This window comes from Pleurodeles waltl, chromosome 3_1 (assembly GCF_031143425.1).
Source record: "Pleurodeles waltl isolate 20211129_DDA chromosome 3_1, aPleWal1.hap1.20221129, whole genome shotgun sequence".
NCBI classification, from domain to species: domain Eukaryota; kingdom Metazoa; phylum Chordata; class Amphibia; order Caudata; family Salamandridae; genus Pleurodeles; species Pleurodeles waltl.
In genome coordinates, this window is record NC_090440.1 from 372557178 (window position 1) to 372569580 (window position 12403).

The 12403-nt window shown below is 42.4% G+C and overlaps 1 protein-coding gene across 3 annotated transcripts in view; it reads left to right on the forward strand.

Moving 5' to 3' along the window:
• The window catches only part of PDE8A (phosphodiesterase 8A), a 2216737-nt gene that overhangs the window by 1239002 nt on the left and 965332 nt on the right, over positions 1-12403 (forward strand). The window lies entirely within an intron of this gene.

A 12403-nucleotide genomic window follows, 5' to 3' on the forward strand; every position in this document is an offset into this window, starting at 1 on the left:
CTTACTTCAGCACCTCGAGTCTTCACGAAGGTGATGTCGGTGGTTGCGGCAGAGCTCAGAAGGAAGGGAATAGCAGTATTCCCTTACTTGGACGATTGGTTAATCAAAGCCAAGTCCCCGGAGCTTGTGTTGCGTCATCTGCAGTCAACAACCCAGTTGTTGTTCGACCTGGGCTTTTCGGTGAACGAGCCCAAATCTCACCTAGAGCCCTCTCAGCGCCTCCTGTTCATAGGGGCAGTACTGGATACAACATTGGGTCGGGCCTTTCCTCCGCCTCAGCGGATTCAAGATATTCAGGATTTGGTTCCAATGTTTCGAAATGGAGCGGTAGTTCCAGTCCTCAAGGTCCTTCGTCTGCTCGGTCTTTTTGCCTCCTGCATTCTGTTGGTCACGCATGCTCGCTGGCACATGAGGGCTCTTCAGTGGTGCCTCCGAAGGCAGTGGTCTCAACACAGAGGGGATCTAGAGGGTACTGTCAAGATCTCCAGAGATGCTGCTGTGGATTTGAAGTGGTGGATTGCAAGCAACAATCTTTCACAAGGAAAGCCGTTCCAGCAGTCGCCACCAGTGGCCACAGTCATAACGGATGCTTCCACTCTAGGGTGGGGAGCTCATCTGGGGGATCTGGAGATCAAAGGTCTTTGGTCTCCAGAGGAACAGATTTTTCACATCAATCTGTTAGAGTTACGGGCTGTACGTCTGGCTCTCAAGGCCTTCCTCCCTTCCCTTCGTGGTCAGTCGGTACAGGTCCTAACGGACAATACTACCACGATGTGGTACATAAACAAGCAGGGAGGAGTGGGGTCGTACCTTCTCTGCAGAGAAGCTCTTCGACTATGGTCCTGGGCAAAGGACCATCGGATTTGCTTGATAGCAAACCATCTGGCCGGAGTTTTGAACGTGCGTGCGGACAGTCTCAGTCGCCACTTCTCGGCAGACCACGAGTGGCGTCTCCATCCAGATCAAGTCCGTTTAATCTTCCAGAAGTGGGGGTTTCCTCGGGTAGATCTGTTCGCCACTCGAGAGAACGCGCATTGTCCGTTGTTCTGCAGCCTTCAGTATCCGATGCAGGAAGCGTTGGGGGACGCGTTTCAAATGACCTGGTGCGGCCAGTTGCTTTACGCGTTTCCTCCCATACCCTTGATTCCTCGAGTATTGAGGAAGATTCGCCAAGACCGGGCTCTAGTAATCTTAATAGCTCCGGATTGGCCAAGGAGGGTGTGGTACTCCGACCTTCTCCAACTCTCAACGTGCCTGCCGCTCCGTCTCCCTTTCAGGGCAGACCTCCTCTCACAGTCGCAGGGGCAGGTTCTACACCCCAACCTCCAGAGTCTGCACCTACATGCCTGGAGATTGAACGGGGCAACCTGAGTTCCTTCTCTCTCCCGCCTGAGGTAGTGGATGTTATATTAGCGGCCAGGCGACACTCCACTAAATCTATCTACGCTAATAGGTGGTCTAAATTTGTTGCGTGGTGTGGAGAGAGGCAGATTGATCCCTTACATGCTCATCTATCGGACGTTTTGTCTTTTGCTCTATCTCTGGCGCAAAAAGGTTGTGCAGTGGCTACCATTAAAGGTTATTTATCGGCCTTGTCAGCCTTCATATGTCTTCCAGACCAACCATCTTTATTTAAATCCCCTATTGTTATCAGATTCTTGAAAGGTCTTCTAAATCAATATCCTCCAAAGCCATTCGTTATGCCGCAATGGGATTTGTCCTTAGTCCTGACTTTCCTTATGGGGTCCCCTTTTGAACCTATGCATTCTTGCCCCTTGAGGTATTTGGTTTTAAAAACAGTCTTCCTGATAGCTATAACATCAGCAAGGAGAGTGAGTGAGTTGCAGGCCTTATCAGTAAAACCCCCTTATACAACTTTTTATGGGGATAAGGTGGTGTTGAGGACCAAGGCTGCTTTCCTCCCGAAGGTTGTTTCACCCTTCCATTTGGCTCAGGCAATTACTTTGTCCACGTTCTATCCTCCGCCTCATCCTTCCAAAGAGGAAGAAAGACTGCACCGTCTGGACCCAAAGAGAGCGTTGAGCTTCTTTATCGATAGAACAAGGGATTTCAGGCTGGAGGATCAGCTGTTTATTGGATACGTGGGCAAGAGGAGAGGAAAGGCAGTCCACAAGAGAACACTATCCAGGTGGGTTGTTCTTTGCATTAAAATATGTTACTCTTTGGCAAAGAAGGATCCTCCTGAGGGCATTAGAGCTCATTCCACCAGAGCTAAGTCGGCCACTTCGGCCTTAGCCAGAGGTGTTCCTGTGGTCGACATCTGCAAGGCCGCAACTTGGTCGTCCCTTCACACTTTTGCAAAACATTACTGTTTAGATTCTGAGGTTAGAAGGGACGGCCATTTTGCACGGTCAGTGCTGCAGGATTTCTTGGTTTGACCATTTAGGCACCCACCGCCGGGCGTGGTACTGCTTTGGGACTCTATTCATGAGGTGAGGAATCCATCAGAAGAACGAGTTACTTACCTTCGGTAACGACTTTTCTGGTGGATACATTAGCTACCTGTGGATTCCTCACGGTCCCACCCGCCTCCCCGTTGCCTTTATGGTCTTGCCAAGTAATCCTTGAGTGCGCTCCTCTTGGTCTTTGAGGGTGCAATAGATGTATATATAATATATTTATATATATATATGTGTATATGTGTATATATCTTTATGTATATACTTGGTGTGTGTATATATTTTAAAAGAGAGAGTTTTTTATATATATATATATATATATATATGTACATAAAAAGATTTACAGTTATTCATACAATGTGGTGTATTTTACAATATAATGGATGTTGCCTTGCTCTTTCATTGCATTGCCTGGTTGTTCTCATGCACGTAAAAAATGATTGGTACTGACGTCTGCACGTCGTCGAGGACCTCTTATTGCCTGTATGACGTCAGACGGCATCGCGTGCGAGACAGTGACGTCCTCGTCGACGTGCAGAGACTAGTAAGAAGATTTCCGTCGAATGCTGGCGCCATGGGAGTATTCATGAGGTGAGGAATCCACAGGTAGCTAATGTATCCACCAGAAAAGTCGTTACCGAAGGTAAGTAACTCGTTCTTTATGTACCTTGTTCATTTAAATATATTGTCACGAAATGGGTTGTCCGGTGTGAAGATTTTGTGGGTGTCATAGCTGCCCATATAGAGATTCGCCAGATCTGGTGCAAAGCTTCCTCAACTTGGGAATAGTTTTAGTCATGGCAATCGCTATGAGTTCAACTATAAATCAAATGGGTACATGTGTGGACCGTTCCTGTGTGTCTGTAATATCTGCAGTCACTCTAAGTGCTTACATGTGTGGAATATTAGTATACACTGATTCTATATCCATGGTGTCTAGCAACTCAGTGGTTTTGGCAAATGTAGTAACATTCAATCATGGTAATGAAGTGCATACTCTCTCTGATGTGTGAGTTAGTCAGTGATACCCATGGTTTGAGAAACAAGTCTAAATACTAGCAAAGTGATTTAACAATTCATCCACAACCACATACGTTAGGTTCTCCTGGCCAATTGTTCAATCTTTTATGGATCTACGGTAGGGTGTACATTACCCGTATCCTTGACTGTTCCCTATTGAGGAATTCATGTTCATTCTTACTTAGAAAGCCCAATTTAAACCCTTTTGGGTAGTTTTGGCTATCATTAATCTAATTTCCCCTGGAGGGTCCTTATTGATCTTTTTGAAAAAGGGAGTGTGGTTAAGTTGGTAGATTATCCCCGTGTGGTAATCGGAAATGTTTCATGTAACTATTCCTACACCCTTATCAGCCAGTTTTATTACCAGTTCAGTATTGTTCTTGAGACTTTTAATGGCCATGCTCTTATTGCACTTCACATACCTCCTTTCTTTGCTCAGGGTATCTAGGCCCTTCATAACCGTCTTCTCAGATGCCAGTATCTGACTTGGCAGTGCATGTGATGGTGGCAAGAATGTAGAAGGTGATCGCAGCCCTGTGACATCTTGCGTGTGGGGCAAGACTTGTCCCGCAAAAAAGTGGTTGACCCGGATTTTTCTAAATAGTCTCTGTATCCCCAGCTTTAACTCAAAAAAATAGTTCTGGCTGTGGGAACAAAAGAAAGCCCTCCACTGAGTCCAGAGATCTCTTCAGGCAAAAGTGTTTCCTTAGACAAATTAAAAATGGGAGATATGTTGTGTGGGACAGGAGTAGTGCCTGAGGTGATGTGTGGGTTATTATAGTCTACCAGGAGTACTGTTGATGTCTGGTCTGGCATTCCCGTTGTATCTCCTGGTTATATGACCCTCGGCCCATGCCTCTTACTCTGACTCTCTTGTGTCCTCTCTCCCAGTGTCCCCTGACTAAAAATGTGTATGAGTCATTGTGGCTTGCCCCAGCCTGATTTGCTGACGATATCGGTCCTGGTGTCTCTTTATCTGAGCCTTCTGACCCAGAGGTATCCGAGAAGGTAATGTACCTTCTATGGCGCCCTGAGTCTCTTTTGCCGTACCTGCCTGTCTCTGTCCTGATGATGACCCTTAATTAAGTAATTGTGGATTGATCACTTATACTGCACCGTCACAACATTAGGAGCACTTGGTCTAAGCTTGTTATTCAGAACCAAAATGGAGATCTTGATATAAATAAAGTAATTTCTTTAACAAATAAACTTATCGAATTAGCTTGTTTATAACTATTATTATGGAAGTCAAGAGTTATACTGCCCCCTTTGGGACCATTTGTGTCTTTATTAACCGCCTTACTCAGGTCCCAGGGCTACTGGGTTGCCCCATAATCTTTTAAAAAGTTTTAGGAAAACTCCTATAACAATTTAGAAGAATAGAGTACACTCTAATGAATAAAAGGAGATCACAATGGCAAACATCCAATCAGCTCAAGCACAAAATGACCCTCAGTTATCCGGTTGTGCTAGACCATGGAAACGTCACAGACTCAGACCAACCGCGATAGAGCACTGGCCGGATATAGAGACGAGGCTAGCCTTGCTGAAAAAGTTACCGTCTCAAAGTCCAGGACAAAGAGTCCAGAACTTCAGGATTTCTCTTTTTGTTGTAGAGGAGTGCGCTCTGATTCCAGCCAAGGGTCCAGGACCCGGAGAGGAACCTCTTGAGGATCAGGGACTCACTCTAGTAGAGGTCAGCAGGGCTCAGGCTGGTTCAGTTACATCAGGTCAGCAGGCAGTTGCAGGGAAGCCTCTGGAGCTTTTTGTGCTCCTGAAGCTCAGAAAAGGAGGTCAGCCAATTGTCCGGTAGATCAGAACAAGAGTTCAGCCAACTGACCGTTGGAGTCATTCAGGTAGCCTGGGATGAATGGAGCAGTTCCAGTCTTCCTTCGCATAGAACAGGGTTAGGACTCAAGCAGCAGGTCAGTCGTCTGGGGAACAAAGCAAACCTCAAGCTGCAGGGCAGTCATCTGGAAAACAAAGCAGGCTTCAAGCAGCAGGGCAGTACTATGTGAAGCAAGGCAAGCCTCAAGCATGAGTGCAGTCCTCTGGGGAACAAGGTCATCTTTCTTCTGTAATGACCTCAGGTCGAGGACTTTACTGAAAAGTTGTTCTGAGGCTACCTCTACATCTCATTCTGGAAAGTCATAGTGTTGGGTTTTTGTGTGTGCTGGAGGCAAGCTGTTTAAAATGTAAGTGAGGCAGGAAACAGCTCCACCCCCAACACCTAGGTCCTATAGTTTTCTGTTTGGGCCCAAAACACATTGTTAATAGGGGAGTCACTAAGAGGCCCGGGCAGCTGGAAACTCCTAGAAGGCCTCTGAAACGCTTGGGTAGGATAATGCCAACTTTCTAGAAGTGGCATTTTGAAAACTGTGATCTAAAGTCTGACTTTACAATTAAAGAGGATTTTTAATTACAGTTTAGTTGAGTCCACACTTGACATGTCTAGCTGTTGCCAATAAAAGATTAGCACTTACTAATTGTAATAAGGTAAGCCAGTAATATCCAATAGGAGAGGTAGACCTTAGAGTAGCAGAAAGCTAATTTAGGAATTTTTCACTATCCGGACTTGTAAAACGTAAAAACACATGTCCTGCTTTATTGAATACTATACATCCAGCCACATGGGCTTTCTAGATACTACCTCAGGTGCGACATATATGTTTTAATAAGGAAGGTTTAGGTTTTTTAATAGGTTTATTTTACCAGGTCGAACTGGCAGTCTGAAACTGCAGTGGCAGCCCTGAGACATGTTTTAAAGGGCTACTTTAGTGGGTAGCCCAGTAAGTGATGCATGCCCTCTAGTAGCATTTCATTTATAGGCCATGGTTACATGTAATACCCAATACTAGGGATTGATAAGTACATTAAATGTGCCAATCAGGTGCAGGCCAATTTTACCATTGTCAGCAACTCACCCAACTTTGGGAAAGCAAGATCTCAACCTGCGCACATCCCTCTTCTCCCATAAAGGATGACAGTGATACCTTTAAGGGACATTTCCCTGCAGACCAGAAGGAGGGACCTGATGATTGCTTTCGGATGTTGTCTCCGGTATCAGGAAGAGAAGAGGAGCTGGCATTGGAGGCGGTTTGGTTGCCATGGCAGCAGGAGGTGGAGCTGACTGTTGCGCAGAGAAGCCAGACGAGGAGGAGATGCCAAGACCACGGAGAAGATGGAAGGAGAAGAACGTGGTGGGAACGAAACGTGGAATCGGTGGAGGGAAAGCAGCCCAAGGTGGACTGAGAGATGACCCAGGAGGCTGTCTGCCGTGGAGCTACATCTTCCAACCATGTTTCAGGAGGAGTGTGGCTTAGTCAGATGTGTGGCTAGATGTGGGGTCTGAGGAGAACACTTGCTACCCTACAGCAGTCTCAACAGATTAAGAAGAAAGATAAACGAAGAGGGCACTTCTTTGGGTTGCATGTTGGAGTTGGATACAAATTTCCCTTCACTCTTGGGCATATTTAAACAAGTGAAGGAGCACTTCTTTGAAAAGCAATACCTTATTCCTTATATTTTTTGTTTTCGCTCTTCCTGCTTTATCCTCACTTACCTACCCTTTGAGCATATCTTCCAGTGCGCACCTCAGTTGAATATGGTGGTGGTGCAAAACATATATAAAGAAAAGTGAATACTTACTGGCACTTATTGTGTTTCCTGAAAGGAACGACGGATGGACCTCTTCCCTGGGAGTGAGAAAAGAGAAAAAAGAACATAAATTGATTTCTTATTTTGGCGTTTGTGTTGGAATTCATCAATATTAATAATTATATAGTTTACAACCCATATCTAAAACAACTGGTTCATGAGGAATTCTGCCATAGATCACAACCATGTTTTAGGGATAGAGCACAAGCACATCAGCACTGGTTAGCAGTGTTAAAGTGCACAGAGCCCTAATGCCAACAAAAATAAATCAGAAAACAGGAGGGGTGAAGGCCAAAATTTGGGGTGATCCTGCAGAGAGGGCCAAGTACAGCAATCTTCCTTTTGACTTTCAGCATCATGAGATTGAACAGCTTCAAATTACAATGATAATATGTGACACTAGGCATTAAGGAGACTTGCAATTCCTCTCTTTTTCTTTTATGGCATGCATGCATTGTCACTTAATACATAAATGAATAAGACATAAAGCAAGTCAATAGAGCTACTATGCTAAAAGATTGAATAAGGTATAAAGCTTTGACATGTGCCCAATATGCTCTCCTCACTCAGGAGAATTTGTTTGCATCATATGTGGTGCAGTATCACTCCAATAACAATATTATGAGCACTGTACAGGTCAGAGCTCCTGTGGCAGTGATACTCCATGATACAATGACTCCAGGATTCACATTATTAATACCTGTAACATGCCTAATATGCTTATGATCAAATGCTGGATTCAAAGTCTAATGGATTTGGAGCCCTGTAGCCTTCTTAAGCTTGTGAGTGCTGTGGGGATCTTAAAGGAACACAGTGAAGAAGTTATAGGTGTTTGATTTGTTGATACCTCAGTGCATTTCCTCATAAAAAGAAAAATGTTTTATTTTTTATTTTTATTTTTTGGCTTACAGTACTGCTTTATTGGGAAGTCTGCGTGGGTACAGTCACCATATTGCCACCAGGAGACTTGAACTATAAACCCAATATGGAAAAAGAATCCAATACAGAAGCTAGAAGGATGGACTAATTTATTCTACCTACCTACTTTGTAAATACATCTTGCAGGCTTAGCATCAAGTTTTGGTGGAAAGCCAGAGCCCCATCTTAAGCTATATGTTGTCATCTGGCTCTTATCTCTACATGGCCTCTAGAAAGGCCTCCACCACCTCTGACTGGGTGAAGATGTGACATTGTCCCCCAAAGCTGACCCTTAGTTTTGCTGGATGCCAGAAGGAAGCATCTAGACTAGTTTATTCAACTCTTTCTTGGTAGTGTGCAGCTTCTGATGCCTCCTCTGGATATCCCATGTATGATCTAGAAATACCTGTATGCCTTCTCCCTGCAGGTTCACCATATGTCTTTTGTTGGCCACCAGCATTCCTCTGGTTCAGGTGTCCGCATCTGCTCAATTGTGAGCTACCAGTAGCCCGCAGACACCTTCAGAGTGGCTTGCAGCCTTGATTTAATTTTTTAATAAACACAATATCACATTTTCCTTTGAACGTTAAGGGAAGACTGTGTTTTTTTCACATTATTATCTTCAGGCGGCAGATAGCACGGCCTGATAATGAACAGGGCTAGAGTCAGATTCGTGACCCAGAGTGGGGCACAGAGGTGAAGAACTGAAGCATTGAGGTATTTAACTCTTAAATAAAAGTCCTTGTCATCTGAATATTCGAGCATGAGAACAAAATAATGTTTCTGAATGCTTTTAAATGTAAGGACATTAAAACAAAGGGTTGACTTAATGATTAAGTTAACTCATTTTAATTTTCTCCCATCTCAAAGTGTTGTATTTTCCAACAGCAGGCCTCTTGTTCACAGAGGCCATTAGACACTGTGCTATATTTATAACTGAAAACTATAGTTATTTTTTTTAAATGAGAGAAATTTAAAGTGAATTAAAATATTTCCGTGAAACATTATCCTAAATGTTTTCTCCACTTTCAGCTAAGCCATGATATCATATATATTTTATGAATCATATTTCTTCACTATAAATTCCTTCCATTTAAACAAATGGCAGTATTTTCCTGTTGAAAGATGGCGCAGTGTCTACAGGCAGCTCCACCAACACACCTGCTCAAGCACAAATCTTCATAACAGCATCAATAAAGCATCTGGATCATAGATGTAAGACAGCGATCCTTAGTTAAGTTCATGGATACATCCAGAATACTGATATTGGCCTCTAATATACTGTCTTCAAGTACTTAGATTGTGATTCTACCTGCGCTGATGTAGCAAAGTTCTTGAATTCATTATGGCAAGTGCTGCCCTCTTCTCAATATCCATTAGGTCTTCTGTTGTGTGTAGTCATTTGCCTAGGGCTGTCACTGTGGCATCGATCGAGATGGCTCTCTGTTCGATACTGAAGGTGGTACACAGAAGATCTTCTAGTGCAACAAAGATCTGGGCCTCCTCCAGCACTGTCATTCAAGTTGCTGTACGGTGGCTTCTTGTCTTCCACTGGTCTGGACAACCTTGGGGTAGAAAATGCATTTTGAGGTTTTATATTTTACATCCCTTGTGGGTACAAAGATGAGCAAGACAGGAGTGAACGGTAATCTACAGTCTCTTTGCAGTTGTTTGCCCATATGTAGAAACAGTGAGAATCTATCATAAAATAGGGAAAATACAGACTGGAAACACCAATATAAGTTTAATATTCATATATGGTCGATAGTAACTATGACTCATTTCCATATTCCATATGTACAATATTACCGTCATAATGTGATGAATTCCATCAATAGTTCTGGGGTAATTGGACACTGAATACAATTTCCTTATTTTTGGCAACGATCACAGTTACACAATACCCAATATTATATAAAGTATAGACATGCAAACATTATTTCCCCTAAAAATATTCCATTTCATGATCTGTGTTCAGACCCTCTTCCACTGCTCTAGTTCGGAGGCCTGACAGTTCACAAATACAGACTGCAGGTTCCCAATCCTCATTGAATCTTCCTTCAATTAGTAGCAGCGAATCAGATATCAGTGATAATGTTGCACAACATCAGGAGATAGATAAACATGGGACTCCATCTTTTTTAAGGGAAGTACAAAGAATAAGACAGGGACAATGGGAGATGAATCGGAAGAAAGGAGACCTTGCAAAACAAGGAGGGGTAAGAGAGGAAGGAAAAGCAGGCGAAAGAAAGGGGATGAGATCCAGGTCATTGACCAAAGGGAAACAATAATAAATACTGATGAGACTATTTCCATTAAAAATGTATAAAACAAGGTGTTGTCACAGAATGGCCTATCTCTACTTAATACTGGTTTGGGATTTTGCCCTAGGGATTTTGGTGATTTCTACCAGGTTAAGATTGATTTCTTCAAGTTTATCAGATGTCTGAAACTTAAGAAAGTTTTTGGTACTCACTCCGAGAATAGAGTTGGTAATGCTTTACATGATTTTACAGTCCAGTGACAATACGGGATATTCATGATCCGGTCACATTACTGTCTATTACTGATTAGGAACAGGATTCAATCACTGTTCCACAGTTACTTGCCGATCTTGATATTCCGTCTGACACTTTGACTAGTGGTTTAAAAACAAAATTCAGATGGACCACCCAGTTTATCTAGTGGAAATAATATAGGCACTTTTTACAAACTAGTTTGGCAGGACTTAGACAGACTAGAGCGTAAGAATAAGACACGCTACAGACACTACCATAGGAATCTTAAAAACAAAAAGTACTCAGCTTTAAAATCCCTTAAGTGCCTCAATGATACTACTATAAAGGAGGCGGATAAGGGTGGCAATATTGTAATTATGAATACTCCCGATTATGAACAAGAAATTTACTCCCAACTCGCGGACCAAGTGTGTTATGAAAAGATTATGACAGATCTGATACCTATGTTGACCAACAACATTAACTGCTTTCTAAGACACTGTTATGATAAGAAACTATTGGATGAGGATGAATACCTGTATCTTTGGGTTTTCAGACCTAGAAATCCGTGTTTATACACCCTACCTAAGATACACAAAAACTCACAATTTCCACCAGACAGACCAATAGTTTCTGGTATAGGTGGCCCTTTCCGAATTTGTGGACATTTTTCTGCAACCACTTGTTCTTAACCTTCCATCTTTCATTAAAGACACAAAGCATATCTTGAGTATCTTGGCTGATATTACCTGGGAACCAGGCATGATTTTGGTGACCTTGGATGTGACCTCGCTGTACACTAGCATTAAACATGATTTGGGAATTTTGGCTCTGGAATACTTTTTGAGTAACAGATCAGCCAGTCTATATGAACATACCCTTATGTTGCTAAAAATGACTGAGTTAATATTGTCTAATTTTTTCCTATTCAAAACTGATTGGTACTGACAAAAACAGGGGGTTGCTATGGGATCGATATTTTCCCCAGCATATGCAAAGATTGTTTATGGGGTATTTTGAACAGAACATAATTTGGAGCACGGAGGGGCAAACTTGGAATTCTAATATTCTTTATTGGGGCCAATATATTGATGATTGCCTAATGATTTGGACGGGAGACATACTGGAATTGAATGGCTTTTGTGAATATTTGAATTCTAACACTTTGAATATTCATTTTACATGGCAATATAGCACCTCTAATATATCATTTTTGGATTTGGATAGAATTGTTTATCAATAATGGAAGAATTGAGAGTCGACTATACAGGAAAAGTACAGCATGCAATTCTATTCTACATGCTACTAGTGCACATCCACGGCATCAGATATAATCTATTCCATATGGAGAAATGATGCGTGCTAGACGCAATTGTAGTAATGATATGGAATTTCTAGAATGTATTGATTCTATTTTTTTTATATATATATATTTTTATTAACATTTTACTTACAAACCGACATAATTTCAGTACTGTTTACATTACTTGTTTCTATGTTCACACTAATTGCTTCATCATACATTTTGGGTTATGCATCAATATCAGACTAATTCTTGGTAACAAATCGTCAGTGGTAGGGATACTTCTTATGCATATAGGTAGTGATTTTTCATAATTTAATTACTCATTCCATCTGCAATACGGTTAAGAGCTCCCTTCGAGGAGCCCGTTAGGCATTGCAACACCGGCCTAACGAGGAGCTTTCCCAATGATGAAACTAGACATCCAATGTGATGCTTGAGGGTTCTTGCTCCTGTAGAAATAGGTTCCCTTCATTCTCCTTTGTTGGAACAGTGTACTTCTTTTTCTTTAGTACTTCATTTCGGAGACTGTACACTGGACCATTAACCTCCCGGTTCCTCTTCTATGATTCCATTGATTTTTCATA